Source organism: Equus caballus, chromosome 5 (assembly GCF_041296265.1).
Source record: "Equus caballus isolate H_3958 breed thoroughbred chromosome 5, TB-T2T, whole genome shotgun sequence".
Classification (NCBI taxonomy): Eukaryota; Metazoa; Chordata; class Mammalia; order Perissodactyla; family Equidae; genus Equus; species Equus caballus.
In genome coordinates this window covers 8,817,823-8,845,176 of record NC_091688.1, presented here as the reverse complement: position 1 = coordinate 8,845,176, position 27,354 = coordinate 8,817,823, and the positions used below count along the sequence as shown (strand labels likewise).

Sequence of the window (27,354 nt, the reverse complement as noted above, 5' to 3'; positions counted from 1 at the left end):
GAGCATAAAGCACAAAAGGAGGAAATAGCTTCTTGCTAGCCTATAATGTGGGGTATGTGTGCATGCATGAGTGTGTGTCTGCATGTGTGTGTGTGTGTTTGAGTACAGCCATAATAGGATTTGGTTTCTAAAGACTAAAGAGAAAAATATTGAGAACTGTCAAAACAGAGCTATGTTATTTTATGATATTTTGCATATTAATAAGATGTTTTATTTTTTCAGGAGACAAGTGGGAAGAAGTGTGAAAATGTGATTCATGCTGAATGTTCTTCATAAGAAATAGGCTCTAGCTAGACGGGAGCAGGGCCTTTTCTTGAGGAAGATTTCCTCTTGTTATAGGAAATTTTTTAAATGTTGACATTTCCCTCTAGTGGCAGAAAGAAAATAATACTCACTGAGGAGAATAATGTAAGATCGGAATGCTTCAGCAAAAAGAGGCGTCCTTTCTTTTTCCTTTTATTTGAATATAATAATTGATTGCCAATCACAAGCTAAGCATTGCTACAGATAAAGAATGCCCTGCATCAGAGAGTTTGTAACTGTGTTGGGAAAGATTTGGTCAAAAAAAGAGAAACCTGACCAGGGTTTCTGACCATAGGTCTAGGACAACTTTATGAAGTAGGTGACAAAATAATAAGACAAAATAATGAGTGATTCTCCCTTTTTCCGTTACTTATCCTTCACCAGGCATCCAATGATAACAAAATCTGCTTTCCTTTAAGTTCTACCTTTAAAGTCATTCTGCCCCTTTCTCCCTTGCTTCTGTTCCCTTTCCTTCTCCTCCATCAAAACTTACCTTTCTATGTCCTGTTGCCTCGTGGTTCAATTTTTCTCCTTAGTACTCCTGCCTCTCATCAGTGATCCACAACATCTTGTGCTATCGTTGACTTCACTATGTTATTTTAAATTGCATATTTTTATGTCTAGTCCTACCCACTGCCACTAAATTCTGAACTCCTTATAGGCATGATCTACATTTTATTCATCTTTGAGTCACAAGTATCTAGCTCAGTGTCTGGAGCTCAATAAATATTTGTTGAAAGAATGCATGCATGTGTCTGTGAGTGAATAAGTGAATCAATTTGAAGATAATTTAATAAATTAACAAGCCCACTGATTAAATATATTATCTGTATTTGATACTTCACATTATTAGAGAAATTGTGGGGTAAATACTTGAACTCAAAAGTGAAGCTCAAATAAAAAGAACAGTAGAAATTAATTGGGAGATTGTTCCTTCTGTGGAGTTTCCCAAAATTTATCCTACTTAAAAATATGTTTGAGGGTGATCAGATGGATGAAAGGACTCACTGATACTTAGCGCACTGTGCACCTCCACATGAAATCGCATCATGCAAAGCTGCCTGCTGAGTTGTGACTCTCTCACGGGGGAAAGAATGGAAGAAAACCTAGGGCTGGAGAAATCTTACTCTCAGAATGAAAATGACATTCAAAGCTTGAAACCAGCAACTGCTCCCCTTGCAAAAATTAATTTTCTTTAGCTTCTTTCTTCTACTGAGAAAAAAAAAAATTGTTCTTGAACAGCCAAAAGGATATGGATTTCACTGCCCAAGGAACACAAAAAAATGAGAAAAGATTAAACCATATGTCTTTAAGTGAGGAGAGGGGGTGTCAGCTATGTCTATATCTCTCAGGAAAAAGCAGTAAAAGAAAAGTCTCGCCTACAAAAAGCAAATGTAGAAGAGACACATTTTTCATAGCCAGTATAAAGACACATGACTTAAATATAGGGCATATTTATATTTTAAATGCAAACTCTCCTAGACCATGGATTATTGCACATGAGACAAACCAATACTGTCTCAAAAATGAACTGAGAACTTTTGCTTCTGAGAATAATGTGGTAGATCAAGGAAAGACAAAACCTCCATCATAACAATTAGGAAAAGTGGGATATATTACAAAAAATCATTTTAAAAGTATCAAGGGCATGTGAAAGCAGAGGAAAAGAAAAGTATTATTAAACTTCCAGCTGCTTTTGTTGTTGTTGTTGTTGAAGAAGATTTGCCCCGAGCTGACATCTGTTGCCAATTTCCTCTTTTTGCTTGAGGAAGATTCACCCTGAGCTAACATTGTGCCAATCTTCCTCTATTTTGTATGTGGGTCATCGCCACAGCATGGCTGCTGGTGAGTGGTGTAGGTCTGAACCCAGAAACTGAACCCAGGCTGCTGAAGCAGAGTGTGCCAAACTTAACCACTAGGTCACAGGACCAACCTCTCAGCGGCATCTTTTCACTTAAATTGACAAGCTGATCTTAAAATTTGTATGGAAATGCAAAGGACCCAGATATAATTCTATACACTTATGGTCAATTGATTTTCACCAAGTGCACCACGACAATTGAGTGAGGAGATAATAGTCCTTCCAACAAATGGTGCTGGGAAACTGGATATTCACATGCAAAAGCATGACGCTGGACCTCTAACTCACACTATACACTAAAATTAACTCAAAGTGGATCACAGACTCACATGTAAGAGCTAAAACAACAAAATTCTTAGAAGAAAAATAGGAGTAAATCTTCATAACTTTGGGTTAGGAAATAGTTTCTTAGATATAACATCAAAATCATAAGTGACTAAGGAATAAAGAGAGAAAATAAACTACATCAAAATTAAAAGACTTCATGCTTAAAATATTGCCATCAAAAACTTGAAAGTACAATCCACAGAATGAGAGAAATATTTGCAAGTAATATATGATAAGGGACCTGTAGCCAGAACATGTAAAGAACACTTATAATTCAACAATAAAAAAATAACCCAATTTAAAAATGGACAAAAGATTTGAACAGACATTTCTCTAAAGAAGATACACAAATGGCCAAAAAGCTCAACATCATTTGTCATTAGAGAAATGCAAGTCAAAACCACAATTAGCTGCCACTTCACATCTGCTAGGTTGGCTATAATCAGAAAGACAGAAAATAGCAAGTGTTTGAAAGGATATGGAGAAAGTGGAACTCTGACACATTGTTGATGGAGTGTAAAGTGGTGAAGCCACCTTGGAAAATAGTCAGTTCCTCAAAAGATATACATAGAGTGATGATATGACCCTGCAATTCCACTTCTAGTATATATCCAAGAGAAATGAAAACAAATATCCTCACAAAAATGTGTGTACAAATATTCTAAGTAGGATTATTCATAATAGCCAAAAGTGGAAATAATCCAAATGGCCATCAACTGATGAATGAATAAATAAAATGTGGTCTATCCATACAATGAAATATTACTTAGCCATAAAAAGAAATGGAGGACTGATAAATGCTACAACACGGATGATCTTTGAAAACACCATGCTAAATGAGAGAAGCCATTTACAAAAGGCCACGCATTGTACACTCCTAATTATATAACATCCCCACAATTTGTTGTTTCCAGGAATTAGGGTGAACAGAGGATGGGAGTGATTGCTAATGTGTAAGAGGGTTCTTTAGTGGGTGATAAAAATATTCTGGAATTATTGCACTGATATTTACACAACTTTGAGAATATACTAAACACTATTTAATTGTGCCAATTAAAACTTATTCTTATGGTTTGTGAATCTCATTTAAAAAAAATCAAGAGCAGTCTAAATTATCTAGTTTTTCCATAGCAGAGCAATACACCTGATGCGTTGCTGAGACATGTTGGACAGAGACGTGAGATTTGAAGCTTCACAGCATGGTGATCTGTGGGTCTCAGAAAGCGCACGTTCTCCAGCTACCTTAAAATTACTCTTCTGTTGATTTCAGTGTGTTTCTCCTTTCTTCTTTTCTTCCCATTCATACCTTTGTCCTCTACTGTATAAACGAGTCATTTCCAGCATAAATTTTAACTCTACGTTTCCACATTGTAGACATTATGATTTTCAACATGTTCAATGACTAAGTCCAGAAGTAAATGTTATCCAAGGCAATGTTTTTCCAAGTGTATCAAAATTGCTGGGGGAGAGAGTCTTTCAGAAATGCAGATTCCAGGACTGTACATCCAAACAGGGAATCTGCCTTTGTTAGAAGCATCCCAGGAGACTCTTAGGCACAACCAACATTTGAGAACTCCACTTCTAGAAATTGAGCAATTCTTGCTGTGGATCCTTTGCTTGTTCACTCAATGATGATGATGATGGCCCAGAATAACCATTCCTGGACCTCTGAATTTATCATTGATTCTGTCTCCTTTGTAACTGTGCTTTTCTCCCACCTATTACTGACCATCTGGATGCTCCAGTGCCAGGGGACATACACAAAGCAATCCTTCCCTTCCAGGTACTCCATGTGGGAGGCCTGGTAATTATCTCCATTTAGGAGCAAAGTTTCTTACGTCGAACTTCCCCTTTCAGATACAGACTCACTCAAGGATCTGAAGGTGAGCAGGAGTTTGCTTTAATGACTACCATCTCCTCTCCTCACACATCTGTGACTCTATTTCTACAAGTCAGTGATTCTCTAAGCATGGTTGCCAGACCTGGAAATCAGCATCGCCTGGGAACACATAGAAATGCAGATTCTTGAGCCCCCGGACTGAATCAGGAATTCTGGGATGGAGTCCAGCAATCTGTGTTTTAACAAGTCCTCCAGGTGATTTGGGTGCATGTTAAAGCTTGAAAACCACTGCTCAAGACATCCATGAGATAGCAGTTTATGCTTCTGCTGTGTAACTCAGAGCCAATCAGAGAGCATATTTATATTTTAAATGCAAACTCTCCTAGACCATGGATTATTGCACATGAGACAAACCAATACTGTCTCAAAAATGAACTGAGAACTTTTGCTTCTGAGAATAATGTGGTAGATCAAGGAAAGACAAAACCTCCATCATAACAATTAGGAAAAGTGGGAACCTTTAGAAGGGGTGCAGAGGACCTGGAGGTGATGTTGAGTTGGAACACAGAAGCCACCTTTAGGTCAAATAACTATAGCAACATAGGAAGTGTTAGTAGCAGGGGACTTCAGGGATCATAGCCCTTGAGTCTCTTTCTGCTGATTCCCACCGACCCCTTCTGTCTCCTCTGTGTCCACAGATTTTCTTTCTGTTGAATAGCCACCTGTTGGGGTACATATGTCTCTATTTGGAACATTACTCCTCTCACAAGGCAGCAACTATCTCTCTTGAGTCTTCCAAAATACGAATGTGTACATAGTGCAATTTCATTACCCGGAGCCAAATAAGAGCATAATTCATGAAAAGGACAAGGAGCTTGGCTTCAGTCCCAGACACTTAATTCACCACAAATATTTATTTGTTCTATGAATACAGTATTACAGTAGATCTTGTTAACAACTGCCCTAACATGCTCATTAGGGTATTTTGATTTATTTTTATTTTTACATGTCTGTGTCCTGCAGTGGCCTACTAACCCTTCTCCTGGCTCTCACTTGCCTCCTTCCAATCTACTTGCTACGCAGAAACCTCAAGTTTCTTTCCAAAAGAACATCTTATTGTATTACTTACTTCCTTAAAACTACCCAATGGCTTCCAATGCACTTGAGATAAAATCTAAATTTCTTTCTGTAGCCTGCAAGTGTCTTCATGATTTGGCCCCATGTGCTTTCCTACCTCCACCACCACTGTTTTCCGCTTCTGAGCTCAGTGGGCTCTGGTCCTCAAAGTGCTGCTTGTCTTGCACAAGTCAGTTTGTTTCTCACCGTGGGGCCTTTGCACCCATTGTTCTCTTACTCAGAGGGATCTTCTTATTTTCACATGGCTGGCCCCTCTTTTGGTCGTTCAAGTCTCAAGTCAAATATTACCTTCTCGAGGAAACATGAGCAACTACCCTACATCAGCAATCCCTGCACCATCACTGCATTACTCCCTTTCAGGCAGCACTTTCAACTAGCTGAGCAAGTTTGTCTGTCTTTCTATCCATCTATCTATCTATCCATCCACTCACTCTTTGTGTGTTGTTAAGTACTTTTTTCTTCCCTGACTTCTTTCAGTTTGAATCTAAGTTCCATGAAAATGGGGATTTTCTGCCATGTTCACTCCTGTATTCCAAGACATAATAGAATAATAAATATTGTCTAAATATATAAGTGAATAAATGCATATCTCACATAGAATATTATGAAGAATAGTAGTACGTAAATTTCTTTTAAAAAATGGCTAATTAGTCATTTATAATACTCTAGAAAAGTAACCAAAATCATTAGGTAGTATCATGTTACAAAATCTGCATCAGTTAGGGGAAGTCTAGGCATATTTTCAATAAAGAATATTGGAGTGCAAAGGGGTATTAAAAGTTTATTTAGTCATACCTTTTTCTCAAGGCAGGAATGCTCATCAACAATCAAACAGAAAAACATTTTTTCTCTTTGAGCAAAGGCATTGACTTCTTCCTTTCATCCACAGTGAAGCCTTGGGGACCTGGAATGTAGCATGAGAGCACAATTCAAGTTCAGACCACCCTACCAAAAAATGTCTTCATGGAAGGCTGTTTTGCAAACCACATTTATATTCTCTAATAAATAAACGTAACCCAACAAGCAGGTGGATTTGCTTGGCTTACAAGCGGGAATATCCTTAAAGTAAAGGAAGAAAATGAAGAGAATTTCCAAGGGCAATTTTCGTTTTAAAAATCTGTGTCAGAGTTGAGTGGTTTGAGGGAAAAGTTTCGAGAACTCAAGAGATAGAACTGTATGAGTCACCCAGGCCAAATCTGCACCCAAAGCAGACGCATCACCCCCTGTAACATCCGTGACAGCTTTTTCTTGATCATTTCCAGCCCATTACTTCATAAGAAAACCCATTCTGCAATTGAAAAATCTGAATTATTGGGTAATTCTTTCCAATCATGTGCTTAAATCTGCCTTTCTAAAACTTCCGCTGTGCATCTGCCTTACAGACCAACACAAAATGTGTCTGTTCCCTTTACCACATGGCATTCCTTCAAATATGGAGTCATGTCATTTCTTCCTTTTTTCTCTTTAGAGGCTAAGCTTTCGCATTGTCTTCAGTTGTTTCCTTTATGAATTGTTTCCAAGTCCCTGATCATTCTGGTTGTTTTCCTTTGTACCTGCTCCAATTGATCAGTGTCCTTCCTAAGATGTAGGCTCCAGAGGTATGACTTTGTTTGATGGTTCTTTATCAGCAGACCTTCTTACAAGGTTCTGGCTCAGAAAGAGATTTCCAGGAGCAAATGGCAGTTGAACCTGAGAGCAGTTTCTTGCACCTCTTGCTTCTTTCCAGGTACAATTGCAGATGCTAACTCACAAGTCTCCCTGGTTTGGGTGCTAATTATCCTACCTATCTTTTTTTTTCCTTCTAAACAATATCCCCGCTTTAATACAGGGTGGAATGTAATGCTGCAAACACCAGAATTGTGGCTTTCAATGGCCAAATGTATTTTCTGCCAAGATCTTGGGAATTCCCTTCCTCTCCTGTTCTAACAAGTACTGACTTTCTGACTTATGAGACATTCACTAAGGTTTATGGTTTTCAGTATTCATCCCAAATTATTAGATAATCTAATCTATCTAGGTCTTTCCTGCCTTACTTTACACCTGCTATTGGCAAGTAGAATGGAAAATAGTGTGAAACTAAGGCTGCAACATTCCTGATGCAGGAACATACTGTGATTATCGCACTTCAAGATCTAAGGCATTTATAATCCTGATCATTTTTGCACGTCTTTAGCACGCCACTGTCTATCCACACAGGATGCAATCAATAAACATATGTCCAACGAAGGAAGTGGCTGGTATTATACATCTTCCTCTAGGTCTCCCGTATACACCTCGATGCGCAGGCTATTCAAGATCTATCACTGACCAAATGGACCAATTCTCTGCTTTGCCCATCAAATCCCTGGAGGGACTGAGCAGAGAGCCATTATGAAAAAGTCATATCTTTTTCCTCTTTGAAGTCTGCCTTCCCTGTTTCTGGGCCTCGGTCTTCCCTTCCTGAGATTCAGTGCCTTCAGTGGTTGTATTTTCAGTTGTCCACGGCCCTTGCTATAAGAGCCCACTCAGACTTGCATTCTACAGCATTACCCACCGTCCCCTCCAAAAAACAAACAAAAAACTCCCAACTCACACCTTCCTGTGCTTCTTACTTTCAGGGCCCCAAAATATATCTGGAAAACTAATCCAAGAAATCTAGTTGTGTTAAGATAGGAATAATACTGATAGCTTGTTCACCTAGTGGTTAAGCATACTAGTGTTCAGAGCCAAAATGCCTAAGTTTGAAAGCCAGCTCTCCCACCCACTAGTGAAACCATGGACAAATTATTCACCCCTGCTGAGCCCCTGTTTTCTTATCTGTAAAATAGTGTTTATAATATTTCCTTCATAGGGTTGTTCGTAGTATTAAACCAGTGTAAAATTCTTTAAAAACTATCTGGCACATAATACATGCTCAGTAAACGTGAGCTATTACTCCTTTCAGTCAATACTACCAGTTAGACACTTTAGAGGTCTTCGTTTGGATGAGTAACGGTAACTACTACTTTGGAAGAAATTTGGAATCCAGAAAAACATTCTGGTGCCCTTTGAGCTACATTAATTAGGTATTTAACTATCATTTAGGAATAAAGAAAACCCAGATGACCAAAAATGCTGTGATTTCCCTGAATACAAGCAAGGGCACTAAAGCAGTGGTGTTCAAAGTGTTGTGTGTATCCCTGCGGAATGTGAAGGCTTTCTGAGGCATGTGCAGACACAGATGGCTTTAAGGGACTAAATTTTTGGGTCCACAGCTTCCAGAAAATGCCTGAGAAGATGCTTGAGATAAAGCATAGGTTTTTCTTCCCCAACTGCCTCTTCACAATAACTATTATCCTACTTTACAAAACAAAGGACCAGCTCCCACCTGTCCTAAAGGTGTTCTGGTTCCTTGCTCAAGAATGTAACAACCTATTTGGTGACAAAAAAGGGGACACTTAAAAATACTGATGTTGGTGCTGAGAAGACAAATGACCGTTATTTGGAGATTCTTTGCAAGTCAGGTGGTTTTCAGCAGTTTGACTTCAATAAATTTGAATACATTTATTTTTGTTTATTTATTTATTTATAAATTTCAATAAATCTGTCAGTTAACAGATCACTAAATAAATTATTATTCAATCTTCTAATGTGAGTGTTGGGATTTAACACAAAAGGAGGATGATGAATTGAGTAACATTTCTGTAACACTCCATTCCCACTCCCATCTACTTAATCACGTGAACAAGACTTCTCAGGGCTTATATGCATACAAATGAAAAATGAGTACAGTTGGTGAACTTTATCTCATTCTAGTAAGAAGATATTCATTCATGAACAGGATATCTGAAATAATTAGACAAAGTAAAAACATTCCCATTTATGTTTTTTAAGTTTAAAATTTTATCCAATTATGTTACATTCCACACGTTATATATTCATGTTTGATCCATTCTATACTAATAAATGGAATGGTAATGCAACCCAGGAAAATTTTAAAATAGTGAAATTTAAATTTATATACATATATTTGCTATAAAAAATGATAATCAATGAAAGACTTTCAAGGCTAAAATAGATTACCTTAGGATAAAATTCTGTGGGAATTAAACTTACAAAGAAAAATTTTATCTGGTAAAATCTTTTCAAAGTGTGAGAGGCAACTATGTAGGTTTAGATCATTTTACAAAAGTCTTTTAGAGATTATGTGAACAAAATCTTTGAAGACCATTGTACCAAAGCATCTTGTCTTTTCGTATATTAGGACCAGCATCTTTCATGCTGAGGCATGACAAGTGGCCAGCATTTGGGGTTGCTAGATTTTATAGGAGAAACTCCATCATGCTATTTTCATGTGTGTGTGTACTTCTTAAAGTGTGCTAAGTGAAAAGTCTCGTCTCCATGTCTTTTGTCTCTGCTGTGCTTTCTGGGGCTTAACTTCATTCCTTTAAGATTAGCTTCAGGTATAACTCATCACTAGAAACCTGGAAAAAAGACCTAGGTTCAAGTCCACATTTTTTGTACTCTTAGGGTTTCCACTGACCTTTTAGTCAAATCCCAGTTCTGCCATTTCCTAGCTCTGTTTCCTTGGATAAGTTACTTAACCTCTCTAAACCTGGCAGCTTCATGTGTAGAGCTAATGTTACAATGCTTAGCTCATGGGATCATGGTGAGGATTAAATGAGATCATAGATGCACAGTGCTGGACACCGCCTGGAATAGAGTAAGCACTATTGTTAACATTGTTATCCTAGTTTCACTGTGTGGAAATCTCAAAGAACTTCATACCTGCTTCATTTTCTCATTTTTATTCATGTCTCTAACCAGTTCCTAAGGAGTTTATCATTTATCTATTACCCTCTACCTCCCTAATAAAGGGCAATGGCATAAATGGATAGAAAGATAACGTACACTTGTTTATCAGATCCAAGTTATGTGATTTAAGATCAATAGTTATGGGACAAATTATACGGGCCAAATCTACTCAATCATGGTAGACACGACTAAAATCTTTCAGGTGACCTGATTTACTTCATTGAAACAATGGTCCTGAGATCATAGAATTGCCTAATGGGTAGCTCAGAAAGACTGACCTTTTTTTGGCATGTTTCACCATGTTTGCATAAAGCTGGCTATGATGTCTTTACTGGAGTAATGAGTTAAACAGTCAATATTATTAAGCTAACGTTCGTAGGAAAGAATTTGAATAGAATTTTTCAAAGCATTTTGTCTGGATGTGGGCTCTGTAACGATTCTTCAGAAATCTTCACTAAGTGCTAGGGTGTGGTGGGGATGGATTTGTCCCCCTGCAAATAGTTTTGTTTAGTTTTTAAAAATCATAATCACAAAATACACACAATGAATTTTAGGTGATATTAATCATTAATGCAGTTCAGAGAAACAGTGACAAAGGATTATTTTGTAGCAAAAATTAACCTCTAGCGTTGATCTCGAAAAGGATGTAGTCAAAACACTTCCCACTGGAAATTGCTCATTCCTTTCAACACTGTTTTCTTCCCCCATCCATCTAGTCAAATTACAGACATGTAAGTCATCCTTGACTCCGTGCCTTACTCTATCCAATTGTTCGTTAAGACCTAATGATTCATCCTTCTTAACACCTACTTACAGAAATCCCCATTTCCACTCTTTATCTCACTGCCTAAGTTTAGATCCTCACCTTCTCTCTGTCCTGAACTTCCTAAATGGTCTCCCTCCCAGAGAAAATGGTCTAAAATATAAACTTTAGTGCTTAAAAAACTTCAAAATCTCCTAACTGCATGCAGGATAAAGTCTAAACTCTTTAGTATTACACTTAACATCCTCTAAGATTGGGCCCATCTACCTTCCTAATCTCTTCCTCATCTCTCTCTTCCCTCACATCACTACTCCAGCTACCCTGAACTGCTTACACTCCCCAGACTCAAGTACTCTCGTCTCTATACACCTTCCAAACTTTTTCCAGTAGAGAAAATCACTCCCATATGTGTCCTACCACTACACCTAATTTATATACTGCTACATTCTACCTATCTGAGAACACAGACCATGTGCTATAATCTCTGACCTTATCCTCAGTACCAAGTGTAATACAAACAGGAGACACTTAATAGATAATTGAATAATTAATGAATAAACAAATAAACAGGCACATCTTGTCTATACGCAAGGTAATCCCCAACATAGCAAAGTATTTTTCTTTAGTTTCTAGTAAATTGCCTTTGGGAAAATCTAGGCTACTTCAGCTATGCTAAAGAAACGACCAAAATTGATTTTGGTGGTGGCAGTGCTTGGATCAATGTCTTAGGCGAAGAGTGTACCTCTGAGTGCAGAACAAGGTAGTGGCTGCAAGAATAAACATGACAAAATCTAAAGGGGGAGATGAAACTTGTATTGTCAGAGTCAGCTCTGCTTAAATAGCTATCGCTACCTCCATGGGGCATTTACTTCTAGAATTCATCTTTGCTAAAACCTTCAGGATTTGATGTCTTGGTCTCATAAGGAAGGCCATTCCCTCTAATGATAGCAAAGCATCAATCAGTATGACACAGTGTGAATGAAACCAACAGGATCCAGGGCACAGGTCAAGGGGTTGACCTCACATAGGGACACAGGAAATGCAACCATTTCAATGGGAAGGGAGGCAGAATTTATAGGTACAGGTGCAGGGAGATGGGAGGTTTGGTGGAGAAGGATAAGGAGGTTCTTTTCTGATTGTTCTATTTCCTCAGTGAAATATCAAGCAAAGTAATCAGCTGAGAGGGAGGAAGAGTTGGGTCGTTGGAAGTTTGAAGAGAGAGGAAAAGTTGTGAACTGAAGCTCCCCAGAAAGTGGGAGACGGATTTGCTAGTAAGTGCAGGATGATTGATGTCATTTGAGGTTAGTGCCCATGAATTTCAAATGTACCAGTCTGCCTAGCTGTATATTTTCTCCAGCTCTATTCAGCTGCTCAAATGCAAACAAAAATGGGCGAAGAATTGGGATTAACCAAGTAAATATAATAAGCATCTAAAGGGGCAAGGGAGTTGAAAGTATATCTGAGGGAGTAATTATGAGGATGAACCAATGAAGTAAGCTTCCCTCCTTAGAGGGAAGACAGGCTGTGGAGGAGATAATAGGCAGTGAAACTGGGAGAAGGAGAGTGGGAGAAGGTTCCACGGGGAGTGGAGGGGGGTTATTAGAGGAACTGAAGTGGAGACGTAAGAGTGGTCATCAGAGAGTTTTGAGGGAGGTTCACTTCTTGAAAATTATATGGACTGGGGTATAACTGTGGGAGTAAATGACTGAGGTGAGGCGGGTGGAGGTCAAGAGTATTGGAAATGAGATTAAGGAACTGAGAGACCAAGTACAGGATGGATTACCTCTCTGGATATTGAGGCTCCAAAAATTCTGATGAGAGTTTTGGGTGGGGAAAAACTGAGTGAGCTAGAAAGTAAAGTCTTTACTGAAGATAGATGGAGACCCAGAGCTTAGGAGAGAGGTGGATGATGTGCATAGAATCTAATGGCAGGTGTTTTCAGGGAATTCTTTAAAAGAGGTGGCTAACAACCTTTGGAAGAAGAATAAGAATCAAAGACATGCACCCCACCTCCAGGTGAGGGAAAAAAATTGCTTTCACTTAAGAAGGCTGTGAGAGAAGTGGTGTCTTTAAAGTAGATTTGTGTTTCAGTTAGGACAAACTAATGCAAGTCAAGAGAAAAGAGGTTGTTCATAGGAGACTTTGCTGAGGCTTGATTGTGGGAACACAGACCAGGAGAAGGGTTTGGGAAGAAATGGAAATAGAATCCAAGTAAGGAACGTGCTTTCTCGAGATTAGTCCTCAGGCAGCTTGCAGTGGTGAGGTAAAGAGGTGTATTGAATGTAGAACTTGGGAGACTGGGGAGGGTCTCCACAGAAGCATGCAGACCTCTGTCAGCCTCCCTTAATTCTGCCATTGGACAACTGTTGAGGTTTAAAAGAAAGTCTATTGGCTTGCTTTCAATCAAGAAAATGCTAACCAATAATCAGTTTTATTCATTTATCAATTATTTATGGATGCCTACAATGTATGGGGAGCTGCTCTAGACTCTGGGTGACCAAACATGGTCTCTGTTCTCCTGGACTTTATGGTGTGGTGGAAGACAGACACTTAAGATAAATAAACAAAAAAACCCACAATAGCTAATTGTTCCAATTACTATAAAGCCAAAGAACAGGGTGCAACAGGATTATGTAACACAGTACTTTATGGAATTTGATTTTCCTATATTCTTTTGAGTATACTATATTGTCTAGCCCCAAAAGGAGAGCTAGGAAATAAAACTAGAGGTAGATGTTAAGGTTTGATTATTTTCTGAATTAATTAATGACTGATTGAGGTGACGTGAAATAATGAGGCTGACCTCCAAAAGCCACCCAAGAAATTACCTCATTACCACATATTCATAATCTCTCTATATATGTCATTTTCCTGCTTGTGTATAGTCCTTCTCTTGAATTAACTTTAAACTGTAATTTACCATGCACTGTCATTTAAGTATGAGAAATGTTGTGTGGAAGTCACTTTGGAAGAGAGATACCAGGTATGAATAAATGGGAAAGACCCAAGCTCCATTTCATTTTTCTGGGTGGAGGTGATGGAAAGTTGCCCATAATAGAATGCAGAAGTGCCTTCTGCTGGAATGTGCCCTGAGCCCATTTAATCACAGCATAAAATGTAAATCCAAGTATTTAGGACCACATGCTTAACCTCAGTTCTGTGTCTCCTCTCTATACAGCATTGGGTCCCAATGACTCACTGGCAGAACATGATTGAAAGAAGGCTGGGTTCATAAAAGGAGAATGCAAATCCCTAGGAAGAGGATGACTGATGAGAGAATACTTGCCAACAAGAAAATATCAGATTTTTTACGCAGTTTGGGATTTTTTAGGCAACGCAGGAGTGGAAGGAATATCGCATACCCATCTCCGTATTAGGAGTGTGATGTGGCTTCCAGAAAACTAGAATTCCCAGGAGATAGGAGCCTTTCTAATACTTCATTAAAGCCAGTAATACCAAGAGTAAGGTTTGGATAAGCTTTAAAAATTTCCAAACCTACCTACCAACTGAGAAATAGGACATCTTTCAGTCTCAAGGGTGAGAAACTAAACTTTCCCAATCCATCCATCCATCTATCCATCCATTTAGTTAATTATTTAGCAATCCTTCACTGAGGTAGTTATCAGACATCTAACTGGGAGTCACAGATCAATAACACATAGTTCCTGTCCTCAAGGAGCTCATTTATAATGTAATAGCAAGTCACCAGAAAACTACAGGGGCAATTTTCGTCTATGTGGTAGCTGTTATGATAGAATTAGCACAGGTACTATGGAGACACATGATGGGGTAGGCAACCTCACCCATTGTGGGGAGTCAGGGTAGTTGTCTTTAAGAAGGTAATATCCACGATGAGATGTGAAAGAAGTAGGAGATAGGCAAAGGCGAAAAGAGAAAGAGGAATTTTGGTAGAAAACAAGGATGTGCTTTTCATTCCTGGGTAAAATCTACAGCTGCTGGGCTTGTAACTCAGCTCAGGTCCCAGCGGGCTCTGCAGGAGCAAGGGTCTTCTTGAGGCTGTAGCATCCATTCAGACCTAAAGCCGTGGCGTTAGTGATCTACAGGAAGGTAGGTGATGTAACTGGTTTTCAGAAGATAAGCTGAGATAAAAGTTAAGTGATGAAAGCTACAGCCATATGGTAAAATTCTACCCTTGAAAAGTGGCTTTTAGGCCAGGAGCTAAAGGATGAATAAAATTAGGTGGGAAAAAGAACAGAGAAGAACATTCCAAGCAGAGCAAATGGCCCATGCCAAGGTAGAGAACATGGTGTGGTATGGAGCACAGGGGAAGCGCTTGGCGAGATGAGGCAAGGAGTTAGGGAGGGGAAGACTAAGTAAGGCCTAGTAAGCTGGCCCAAATTTGTGAAATATTACTTGGAGTATCCCCAAAGGTGGCAAATATTTGGTCTATGAAGATGATTATTGAAAGTAGCTAAAAGTCATTTGGAACCCAAACTAATCAACAAAGCAGGTGAATAGTCTAGAAGAGCCTTTTAAAATCCAAAACAAAATTTAAGTTATGAAATAATAAGATAAACGTTCTTTTATTATAAGCTCTCTCTGAAGGCCATCCAAAAACAAAAAAAATTCCTAATACGCTTTCAGAAACAGTATCTTCTTAGAATGAGTACATTTCTCCAAAGGCAACTTCTTTAAAGTAATAGCACTCAATTAGATGCATGTTACTTTGATGGAATTTTCTTTTAGGTGCAACTTAGTGATGTTTGATCATCTAAGAGTACCCCCTGACAGTAGATGAGATATTCGTAAAGATGGCAATTACCGTTGAAAAGCACAGTCCAGATTTTGAAGCTATGAAATGACTAAGCCTTTGTAAAGGATACAGCAGGGCCCCTTATCTTCTCCAGCTCTCATCCTAAGCAGTGTCTTTATTCTTTCTTAGATTCCCCCTGGGTTTCTTACACCGGCTGAGTAGGGGCAATGTTGATTGTGCATCATTAACAGCCACAAAACCTCTCAAGGGAAGTTCCCTCTTAATTTTACCCAAGAGGTTTGACAAGTAGCAAAGTACAGCATAGGAGAGTATGAGCCACGTCATCTGAGGCTTCCCAGAAGATTTTAATTACACAGTAGGGTAGGACAGGGAAGGCATTTACAAAGTCATTCTGAGCAAGGAAGTTTTAATTCAAAATGAACTACGAGTTGGCTATTTAATTGGGACTTGTGTCAAGATGTGGAGCTTAGAAGTCCCAACTGAATGTTTCGGGCCCTTTTCCTGGATTTCAGAGAATCATGGTTTGTTTTCTTCTGTTTTGTTTTATAAAGGAAACAGAGCGGGAACATGACATCTGATCAACAAACATTTGAAGAGTGAGTCGGTTAGAGTCTTACATGTGTTTTCTCTTGTTCTACAGTGTTGAACTAAAACCACTGAATAAGAACCAAGGAGAGGTAGATTTCAATTTAGTACACGGAAGAATTTTGTAATAACTAACATTGCTTAAAAAAGAGATTGTTTGCTTCAGTAGGTAATGGACATCCTTCCGCCCCGACCCCACAGCCCTCCGCCTCACTAGAGGCATTTAATCAGAGCTAGGTTAGATATGCAGGAAGCCTTCCTCCCTTGGTCAGGGTGGGGATGTTGGTTTAGCACAGATTCTGAAATCAGGGGTGTACTTTTCACAGGATGGACCTACTGAATAGGATCTAGGGTGGGAGACGGTGAGCCAAGCAATCTGCATTGTTGACAAGCTGCCCAGGTGGTCTGATGCGCAGCTATCCAGGCACCAGAACTCAACATGGCGTGTGTGAACCACTGTTTTAAAGAAGTCTACTTTCTGACCACTTGGTTCATTTTTATCATCTCTTGCCCTCTCCCACAAAACCTTTCTTCTCCTATGTGCTTAACGTCACTGGTGTTAATCTACTATTTTACCAGCCTGGAAAATAATTCTGGCTGGGAATCACTGACCTAGATGACATTTGAAGGGTTCTTGTTCTAATATTTTATGATTTCAGATTCGTTTATTAACTCTCACATTGTGCTGCTGGGGTAGAAAAAACACAGGCTTGGACTGAATGCTCTTGCATTGCCTGGGAAGCAGTTTCCTGACCTGGATAATGCTGGACTCTGAAATAGACTGTGGGATGTCTCTTCCTCCAGGTCATGGCAAACAGGATACACCTGGGGCCTTAGGAAGGGCCACTGTGAAATAAGGGGAATGTCTGGGAAAAAAAAAAACCCTGGAAGTCCTTTCAATTCCTATGATTCTATTTTTAAACTTAGCTGATGTAAGAACAGCAATATTTAAAGTGAAACCTGATTCTCACTTCCTTGATGAAGCAACAGAAATAGATGTTCCCCGTTTGGGGAATGAACAAAACGTCTAGAAGAACAGCCAAGTTTGCACTCAGAGGTTCCTTTCTCTACTTCTTAATACCTTGGTTTTCATTTTGTAGTAATAACCCGTTTCTCATCATTGCTTTGACTGATAGCCCCAGCATGTCTTGATATAAGGCCTTTCCTATAATGAAGTCATTCTCATGGGGAAGGGGTGGGTGCACAACTTGCTTAGGAAGCCTTTTTCCTTAGCAAGCAAACTTCAGTGAGAAGGAAAATTATTTTTCTAAAACGGGCAGTAAGAGCTGAGTTCCACCACTCAAATAACCTCCTCCAGCCCAATTCCTCACTAACTCATATCTTTTCCAACTTAGTTATCCTTTCTGCTCTGCAGTAGAAAACCCTCAACTGAGGAAGTGTTGGGAGAAAAATACTCTTTTTTTTCTGTTCCTGCTTGGGTATGATAGGACCCAAAAAAACCAAGTCGGCTCTCTTCTGTAACTTCTTTTATCTTCAATAATGAATTCCTGCTAGGAAAATAAGTCAGTTAATTAAATGCCCAAAGATTCAAATGATTTCACAAACTGTCTTTCCTTTAAAATTCAGAGGACTCCACTGTGCGTAAATGCTAGGACAATCATATATTGGTTTGCGTAAAAGTAGCATTGATTTACAAGAAATTCCTTAATGAGTTGAAAAAAATCAATAAGTAGAATGCTATGTTCTAAAGCTACATCTTTGCCTCAGTGGCTGGTCTATAGAAACAATGCTTTTATGGGATCAACGTAATTTCTATACAAATAACCCATTGAAACATCACCTCTGAAAACTTTTTGGTGCTCCCAGGAAGGAGGTAGCATGAGTAGGTATTTGCATCAAATTCCTCCTTCCTCTGACGGCTCACAGTATTTCTTTCTCTTTGATAACTTCCACCTATGAGGTGGAAATTAATCTCTGTTTCATCATTAAGTCCTGAGAAGTGTGGCTGGGAGAGCAGCAGTATAATTTTAAAGTGATGAGAGGCTTTATTTGCTAGAATTATGGCGAGAACCAGCCCTCTTGAGAAACTGTCTTTTCCAAGTGCGGTGGGAAGTTTCACCTCTCTTGGGATAGGCTTTTCAAAAGGTGCAATGAAGAGGCTGCTGGGTCAGACTGGCAAGGAGGAGCCGAGTGGAAAACAGTACTGTTCTGGAGATACCACCATGAGTGAAATTTGAGGGATAGAAAGAGATGACTAAAGAAGATTTGGGGGAGTTTGCTGTACGACGTCCTGCATAGAAGCTCTCTGCTGCTTCCTTTTAGACCCCGTAAAGCTATCCGAGATTTTCAAGGGTTTAGGAAACAGAGGATGACTTTTTGTAAGAGATCCCTATAGTGACTTGGTTTAAGGCCAGAGCCAGCTGGTCTGTTTAGATACTTAGTAAATGATCATTCAAACCAAGTTTATTTTTGATGTGAGCTCAAGGAGAGCAGCAAACACACACTTGAAACACTGGTGCTCAATTGCGGAGTCTGAGTTTTAGGAGAGTCGTCTGAGCCAGGTGTACAGTAGAATTTTCTCGAATAGGATGTTTTAAACTGGTAAGCTTATGAAATGGCACATCTCTTACTGTGAATTTTAATTTTTAATTTTTTTGATAGTTTAAGAATATATATGTATATGTACATATATCTGCACACATATATTTGTGTATATACACACATGTACACACACACACATAGTCTTTTTCTTCATTTAGACAAAGGAAGTGAGGAAAGGAGGAGCTATTAGACTCCTTGGTCAACATCCCAGACTCAGTTTTTGACAAACCCAAAATAGGATGAGTGGCAACTCCCTACCTAGTCTAATTCCTGATGATTTAACATAAAACATATCATCGAGAGAGGACGAGATGGTTTGTACAAGGAATCTATGAATATAATCCACTATATTCATAGTCAAAAGAAAACAATAATTCAATCAACTTCCTGATAATAAAATTCAAAATAAAAATTGATAGACTACTTCTTTGTGTGAAAAAAGGTTTTCAGCTTAACTCAAGACCCACCATCATGATGCAGCACTGAAAGTGTTCCCATTATAATCAGAAACTGGATAAAGACAGCTATTATCAACATCATTACTCAAGATTATTATGGAATTACCAGTTCATGTGATTAGGAAAGAAAAAGAAAATAATCATAACAAAAGAGGTAAAATTTCTTTTTTTGCAAATAATAGATAGATATGTATACCTGGAGAACCATAGGACTGATTAAAAAATTATTACTGATAACAAGAAAATTCAGCATAGTGACTGGTTAAATAATTAATTCTCAACAATCAGTAGTTTTCCATAACAAAAGTAAATGACAAAATATAATGGAAAAAAGATATCACCTACAATAAAAACAAAAGAGATAAATGCCTAGAAATAAAATAAACAAGAAATTTGTTTAAAAATATTAAACAAAGCTTTAAAGTCTGTACAGGAACGTGTAAGAAGTCTTGAATCAAGGGAAAAAATAATTTTTTAAAGAAATACATAATATTAAAATGGTACCAATTCTCTTTAAATTAAGGTGGAAATTTATAACAATCCCAGTAAACATTCCAGGAGGATTTTCTTTAACATGGCAAACTGATTATAAAATTTATATGAAAATAAACAAAAAAAGTGGTCCACAAGAAAAATTCTGATCCACAAAAGTATTGAGGGATGAGTAGTACTCTTAGGAACTAAAATACTGTATTCCTAACACACAGAAGAACGCCAGTTACATAGTAGGCACTCAATAAATACGATGGATAAAGGCACAAAAGAATGAATTTAAACCAGAACAATGAAAACTACTTGGTGCTGATAGAGATAGAAAGATCCATGGAGTAGCAGAGAGAATCTAGAGACTTACCCAGATTTGCATGGGAAATTAGTGTAAGAAAAAGATGATACTTGAGTCAGTAGAGAAAGATGGATTATGCTATAAATAATGTTGGGATAATTAGCTAGCCATTTAGAGAAACAAAAAAAGCAAATAAAGCTAGGTTGCTGTCTCACTCCTTATATCAAAATAAATTCCAGATGCAGAAGGAAATAAAAAGTTAATTTTATCATAGGAGCAGGACTTTCTGATCCAGAAACCTAAGGAGAATAACTAAAACGTTTATGATAAAATTAAGAATTTTAAAACTTCAGCAAAACTAAACAAACCAAAAACTCACCATACACTAAGTAGAGTAGCATGATAAGCTTGGAAGATAAATTGGATTTGGATGAATTTGTAACAGAAACTGAGTAGGACAGTCGGGGAAGCAAGAAGAGCAGCATTAACAGTGCCAAGAAAATGAAAAAAATGATTGAGTGCAAGATGCAAGGGCAGGAATGAGGAGATATAAAGGCTGTGCCTCAGGAAACAAGAGGAAAGCTTTAGTCATCAATTGCTTCATTTTTGTTTGGTTGAGAGGCTCAGAACTTCATCTGCTCCTCCAGAGCACTGCTGTCTGTCGGTCCCTGTCTTTGGATGAAGTTAACTACGATGCAGCTGAATAGGTAACACGCCCAGACAAGAACTGACATGTGGCCTCCGTTAGGTAGATGATTTGGTTAGACTTCATACCAAAGTGATAAAAACAGCAACATGTCTTCTACGTTGGGTGCATTCTCAGTGGCAACATGCTTCTCCAAGAATAGCTCAGAGGCCAGCCGATAATAACCTGGGATGACAAGTAGAAGCAGAAGGACTCAGCCCCAGCTGCCTGTAAGCCTTCTCTGGGCTGAGTGGAATAGGCGTGCCTGTTGGTGTTTTCCAATGAAAGCTATAGCTGCACCCCAGTCAGTTGGTCAGCCGCATTACCCTTGGCACAGATGTAGGTGGAATGTCCTGGAGCCATTCTATACCACAAGCAGCTTTGGAATAAACATTCTCTCTGGCACTGAATGAGAACTTAGTCACCAAGGAAAGTATGAAAAGAGTGAGGAAAATGTTCTGTCCTTTGCCCCCTTAAATAAAGGTTTTTTTCACCATAAGGTCAATGAGAGGGATTTTCCATGGAAGTTCAGGATAGGAGATGTTGCATTGAAGTTTTGGCATAAACCGTGCAACCTGACTTGCAAACTCTGGCAAATGCACTCAGTTGTGAGTGTTTTGAATATCCCTCTAGGCTCCTGGGGCAGAGGCCAGGGTTAGTTATTTCCTGTAACCTCAGAGGGCCAGAGGGGCACATGCTCACTTTTATCTCACGCTTATCCTCTTCTTGGTATACAGGGCATTTGGACTATTCTGTATGAAAATAATCAAATCTGGATTCCTGAGTCGTTGGCTCTTCTAACACCACTAGATCAAGTCAGAACAAATTCATTTTTATGAGGAACCACTCCTGGCCTGAATTAAAAGTTTTGTTAATCCTCAGTGAATTACAGCTTTAAGATTTTCCTTGTCAGTGAAAACCAGTTTTTTGGTACCACTGGTAATAAAACCCACTGAATTCACATTCAAATTGAGGTGATGAGGAAAGAGTAGAAGTCCCCGTTTCTATTTGCCATACCCCTCACTCCTCGCCTGGCACCCCCACATTTCCCAGCTCTACATACATTTTGTAATCTGGATTTGAGACAAAAGCCCCAGTGGATCAGTTCCCACCAGATGAAAGCCAGAACAGAAAGTCCACAGGAAAATCCGGGAGATCTGCTGAGCCATAACACATACATTTTTCTAAGTATCTAAAGGAAAGTGATTACGGCAAATATAAAAAACCTCAATGATGTAAGATGCTTTGTTAAATTCTCTGAGAGCATTTTTATCTTTCAAGGATGAAAGTACAGTTAAAAAACTGAAGGCTTATTAAGGGCAGCAATTTACCTAGTTCCTTGTCCTTCCATCAAAAGCCGTGGCCAACTTCTTTCAGAGTTTTTCCACAGTGAAAGTCAAGGGAGGAAAATTGAAGGCAGGTTCTCAGCAAGCTTTCAGGCCCACATCTGAGAGCAGGATGTGTGGTGAATACACAAAGGAAGCAATAGTTTAAAAAGTGATGATTAGGCCTTGCAGGTAGAAAAAGAAATGACAGTTTCTGAATGTTGATAACAAATAGGTGAACTTTGGCCCTGCAGATACTAAGTCATCCTAAGCAGAAGGCAGTCAACATTTGCTCTTTCCTCCTGGGTAGGCGCTGGTGGTGTGGTGCTCGGAGAAGACCGGCAGGGACTTAAGAGCTAAGACAGAGGGAACTCAGCACACTTAGTGGGCATAGTGTTCACGTATCTCATTTGAGCCTTATAGCTACGGGGAGAAACTAGCTTGCTTACCAGAGGCTTGAGGATCCAAGAGTGTGCAACTATGTACAAGTGATTTTTCCATTACCATGGTATCTAGTTCATGTAAATGGAGATGTCACCCCACAGATCTATTCATTGCTGAATTTGCCAGACTCCATCACTATCTACCTATCTATATACCTTGACTTGTTTTGACATTTGTCAAAAACAATCCTTGTAAAACTGTCGTGAAAACAGTCCTCTACATAATTTTAGAATTCCCTTTCCTTCCAATTTATGGCTTAACCAATGTAAATTTATAAAACACAATTTTATTTGATGGTAATTAAGATATCTGAGCCAAGATAAATATTATCAAGGTTTTAGATTCCTTTGTTTGCATCTGTTCCACCCACTCGTTATACTTTTTCTACTTAGTTACCTTTCTAGAAAGCTGCAGTCTAGCTGCACTCCAACACTTGATATTTTTGTGTGAGATTCATCTAAGGTCTTTATTTTCTAGGCTTTGGGACTGTTTTCTATTGCTAGTCAAATGCCATAATTATGCTTGTGTACTCTTCTCCTTGCCAAATATAACATTCTAATGGGCTAATCCAGTTAATCAGGCACATGCCCATTAGTTACTCCTGGATTTCTTAGCCTCTCTTTCTCAAGACCCAGTCAAACAGCTTTTCCTCAGAGGCCAGTCAAACTGTTTGAGCTTCATGGATATCTAATGAGGTGGACAGGGTGATGCAAGAGGAACAGTTGGGCCTTTTAATTTAGTTCATTGTTTTTGATGCTGGATCTTTTCCTGATTTTTCTCTTTTATTTCACATTTTTCACTTTTGGTGATCACCTCTAGGCATCCCAGCTTATATTTGAAGAGATATGTTCGAATCAATAATGTTCAGGGATGGATGAGCAGGTTTGCGTGTCTTTGTGAATAGATGGTAGTTGGATCCAAAATTGTAGAATATACAATTGAGCATAGAAATGGTCACCTACCTTGATGGAGATGAGGTTTCAGGTTGCACCTCTATAGCAGACACTGTTGGCATTCTTCCCAGATCCCTTCCAGTCTTTTCTTGTGTTTTTACACAACTCATTAGCTTCTATGTGCTTTTGTTTCTGGTGCCCACATATAAGACTCCCCTTAGATACTCCTCTAGTTACTAGACCTTTTTTTCTTGAGAGCTTAGAAAGCCAAAGAAATCCTGGGAAGTTCATTGCCCCCACCACCATTAGCCAATGATTGGTCAGTACAGGAGCATACAAGTCTAACTTTCTTACATAACTCATAACCCGGAATTTCCTTTGGGATCAGACTGCAGCTACTCTCTAGGGAACTTTGCCTGAAGTTGTACCCTTGCTTGACTCTCTATTCACTCTATATCCTATTTTCCCTAATCCCTTACTGAGATCTGAGAATCTAACTTAAGATAATCTCTAACGTGAGTAGATGTAAGAGTAACTAGAAATGGAGAAGTCAAGTATAGACAAACATATACAGAGGCCAATATTAAAAAGGGTGTTGATGGTAGTTCACTGTATGCAAAGCTATATTGGAGATAAAAAGGTTAAAATGGGATTTAAGCTATACTGAATTTAGCAGTGAGTAAGTCACCAGAAAAACAAGAAAAGCAGAAAATTAGAACAAATCCATACTGGAATACAGACAGATCTGGAGAAATTTAGCCATTAGAAATTCATAGTTTACAATTAGGAAAGCACCGATTAATTTCTGGGAGAGAGTATTCCATCCCCACACTTGTTCTTATATTTTAGTCACAAATATGCATTGAATATCTGCAACATATGCAAAGTATTCCGCTAGGCATTTGGAACTATTTGCAAGTCAGATAGAACCTGGAGTTTAGTAGAGAAGACATTAAAAGCTAGTCACGTGTGCAAAAAGTGGGTAAGTCCTATTTGTGGTAAGTGCCTTGAAGAATGTTTGCAAAGATCCATGAGAGCATATAACAAGAATTCATACTCAGGCTGAGGGGTCATGGGTTAGCATCCCTGAGGTAGGAGTGTATAAGCTGAATCGTAAGTAGTAGAAAAGTTAACTGGGCAATGGAGATGAAAGATAGCATTCTACAACAAGAGAACAGCAGATGCAAAGCACTTGAGGTAGTAGAAAAACATTCTCCAATTTAAGAAAGGTAACTAGGTTTTTCCAACCATGAGGAAAATCTCCCAAAAGGACTCATCTTTTGATGTTCTTTAAGAATTCCAAATTCTTTGATTCAAAATTTCCCTAAAATATACAACAATAAACAATCAATTTTTCATCTTGGGTGGCTCGAGCAGTTCAGCCATTTGGATGAATAACCATAAACACATATCACTTAATTTCAACTTGAACTAATTTTGCATTATTTAGAAACACTCTGATTCCATTCAAGGGAGCAGAAATCCACCTCATCTTGATCCACTTTTCTGACAAAAGTGATCTTAGGAATGCTCTGAAATCCTAAGTCAGCCTTTGAGGTCTGAAACTCTAAGAACTGGAAGAACACCACTTTTAGTGTGGGTCACAGTGAGGATGTGGAAAAAAAACCCCTACTTCCAGTTCATAAAGATTGAATGACGCTTCATTGTCTCACTCGTCATCTGACATTTCAGAAAGAAAAGTAATAAATATGCTTTAAGGTAATCCAAAGAATGTACAACCAGTGGTTCATTCAGAAAGACTAAAATTGGACTGGCATTTAAGAAGAAAACCAAGACTACCGTACCAATGCTGAATGAAGACGTGTTATTGGACTGGGTAAAAACTTCTAAAGAGCAGTAATGGAATTCCCATGGGTTTAAAGAGTTGTGACTTGACTGGCCTAAAAATCAATGGTGAATTTCCCTCCAGATTTTTCTCCAGCAAAAGACTCATTTGTTGTGACTAAATATCTTACTCCTCATTTCAGTTTTAATAAATGAATTTTCCCTAACTGGAGATCAAGATATTCAAATTTAAAGGAATGAAGAAGGAAAATAATGATCCTCAAGGGCTCTTATGAAAACCACAAAAGTGAACTTAAAGCACTTTATGCAGGGAAATAATATGTTCATTTAACAATGGCCATGAGAGCATGCATTCCTTTCTAATTAAAGGGTCATGCACTTTGACCTATCCTTAACTCTCACTTCTTAGGAATATATGAAGAGATGTTCAGAATTTTAATTAAAAGTGTTAAAGACACAGTAAAATAAATATATCAGCCCATAAAAGTACTACCTCATAATATATTTTCTGGCTCAACCTACTGTATTACATATGTTTGTACAACATATTACATTTACAAAACTATAAGTCAAGTTTTCAATTCCATTCCAAATATTACTGCACCAATCAGCATTTCTGAGTTTGGGCTTACTTTATTTAGGTTCTGTGGCAGTGAACTCGTGTTACCTTCCAAAACTCAAACATTATTATGTGACCTTCAGAAGACTTGACTATGAAGTATCTTTAGAAAATTTTGCGTTCAGAGAATCACATGAAATTTTCTTATATGATCTAGTCATTTTCTAAAGTGGTTGCCATCTCATTTGTTCTGAAATATAATCCATAAAAAATGAATTCTACTCCATTATCTAATAAAAACCAAGTTTACACAGTTAGAAAATGACCTGGCATTTGCCCTGGTTCAGTCTGCTGAACAATTAGGAAAATCATACAGAATGTTAAATTGTGAAAAAGCTTTGTGTTACATACTGGTATTGCCACATTTGTTTTCACAAAAATTCTACAATTTCTCTAGGTATCTCTTCACTGACACATCTGAAGACCTAATGACTAACTATGTCACTGGTAGATATAAATTAATAACAGCGTTAGTCACTGGATCTTAAAACTGGCTAATGTACATTCTGAAACCAGTTAGAAACAATAGAGGTTTGTTTAATTTTACCACAAGGATAGTACTTTTGAGTCTGTTGTAAGGTCAATGCTGTACCACGTTTTCATCATGACATTTAATTTTAATAGAAAAGAAACTAAATGACCTGATTTTGAGCCCAACACACTGGTAGTAGTTTATGAAATGTCCAGAAATTACTTTCTTTCTCAGCTGAAGAATGTCAAGCATATATTTTATAGAAGGCATCAGTTATCTACATTATAATCCTACAGGACCAGTTCAAAATTTCAAAGCATTGTGAAAATACTTCTTTGTATTTTAAAAATCATTTTAAATCACTTTCCCATTCACTAATTTGACATATACATACCTTATAATACACGCATGTTAGTGAATATAACCAAGTTGACGTAGTTCCAGGTCTGGATGTTAAATCTCCCCATTCAAAATAAAACCCGCTTTTCACTACAGTCTTTGCCGCAATTTTATTGTGATCTAAGGTGCTGCCATAGTGTAGATTGCTGATTGCTACATGATTCAATAGAGAATTCAAAGTGAAAAACACTGAATTTGATCCTGATTTTCTAATTAATTCAGGCATTGTTAAGCATTCAGGGTTTGGTATTTTTTTTTTACATTGGAAATATACTTTTAGAAAAATCCAGCACTACTACAACTCTAGTGCTTTGCTTTATGCATGCAGACTATATACCAAAGACAGAGAATCAGAATTACAGCTCTCAATCATTAGCACTAATAGTGAATGAATCTATATAAAATTAGCATCTACTTAAATCCCAAGTCCTTTGATTTATTTATTATGCCCTCTTCTCAATAACGTGTTGCAATCAGAACATCTAAAAAGCAGCAATGTTGACTAAGTTTCATCTTTCCTATTCATTTTACAACTTATTTTCTAAGTTTTTCATGATTACATGGAGATTATAAGTCTCCAAAG

The 27,354-nt window shown here is 38.2% G+C and overlaps 1 long non-coding RNA gene across 1 annotated transcript in view; it reads right to left on the bottom strand.

The window, feature by feature from the left end:
* Positions 1-27,354, bottom strand: part of LOC102147427 (uncharacterized) — a 275,708-nt gene that overhangs the window by 77,481 nt on the left and 170,873 nt on the right. The window contains exon 3 of the long non-coding RNA XR_002807849.2: positions 6,264-6,372. This is a non-coding gene — a long non-coding RNA (uncharacterized lncRNA). The remainder of the gene's footprint in view (positions 1-6,263; positions 6,373-27,354) is intronic.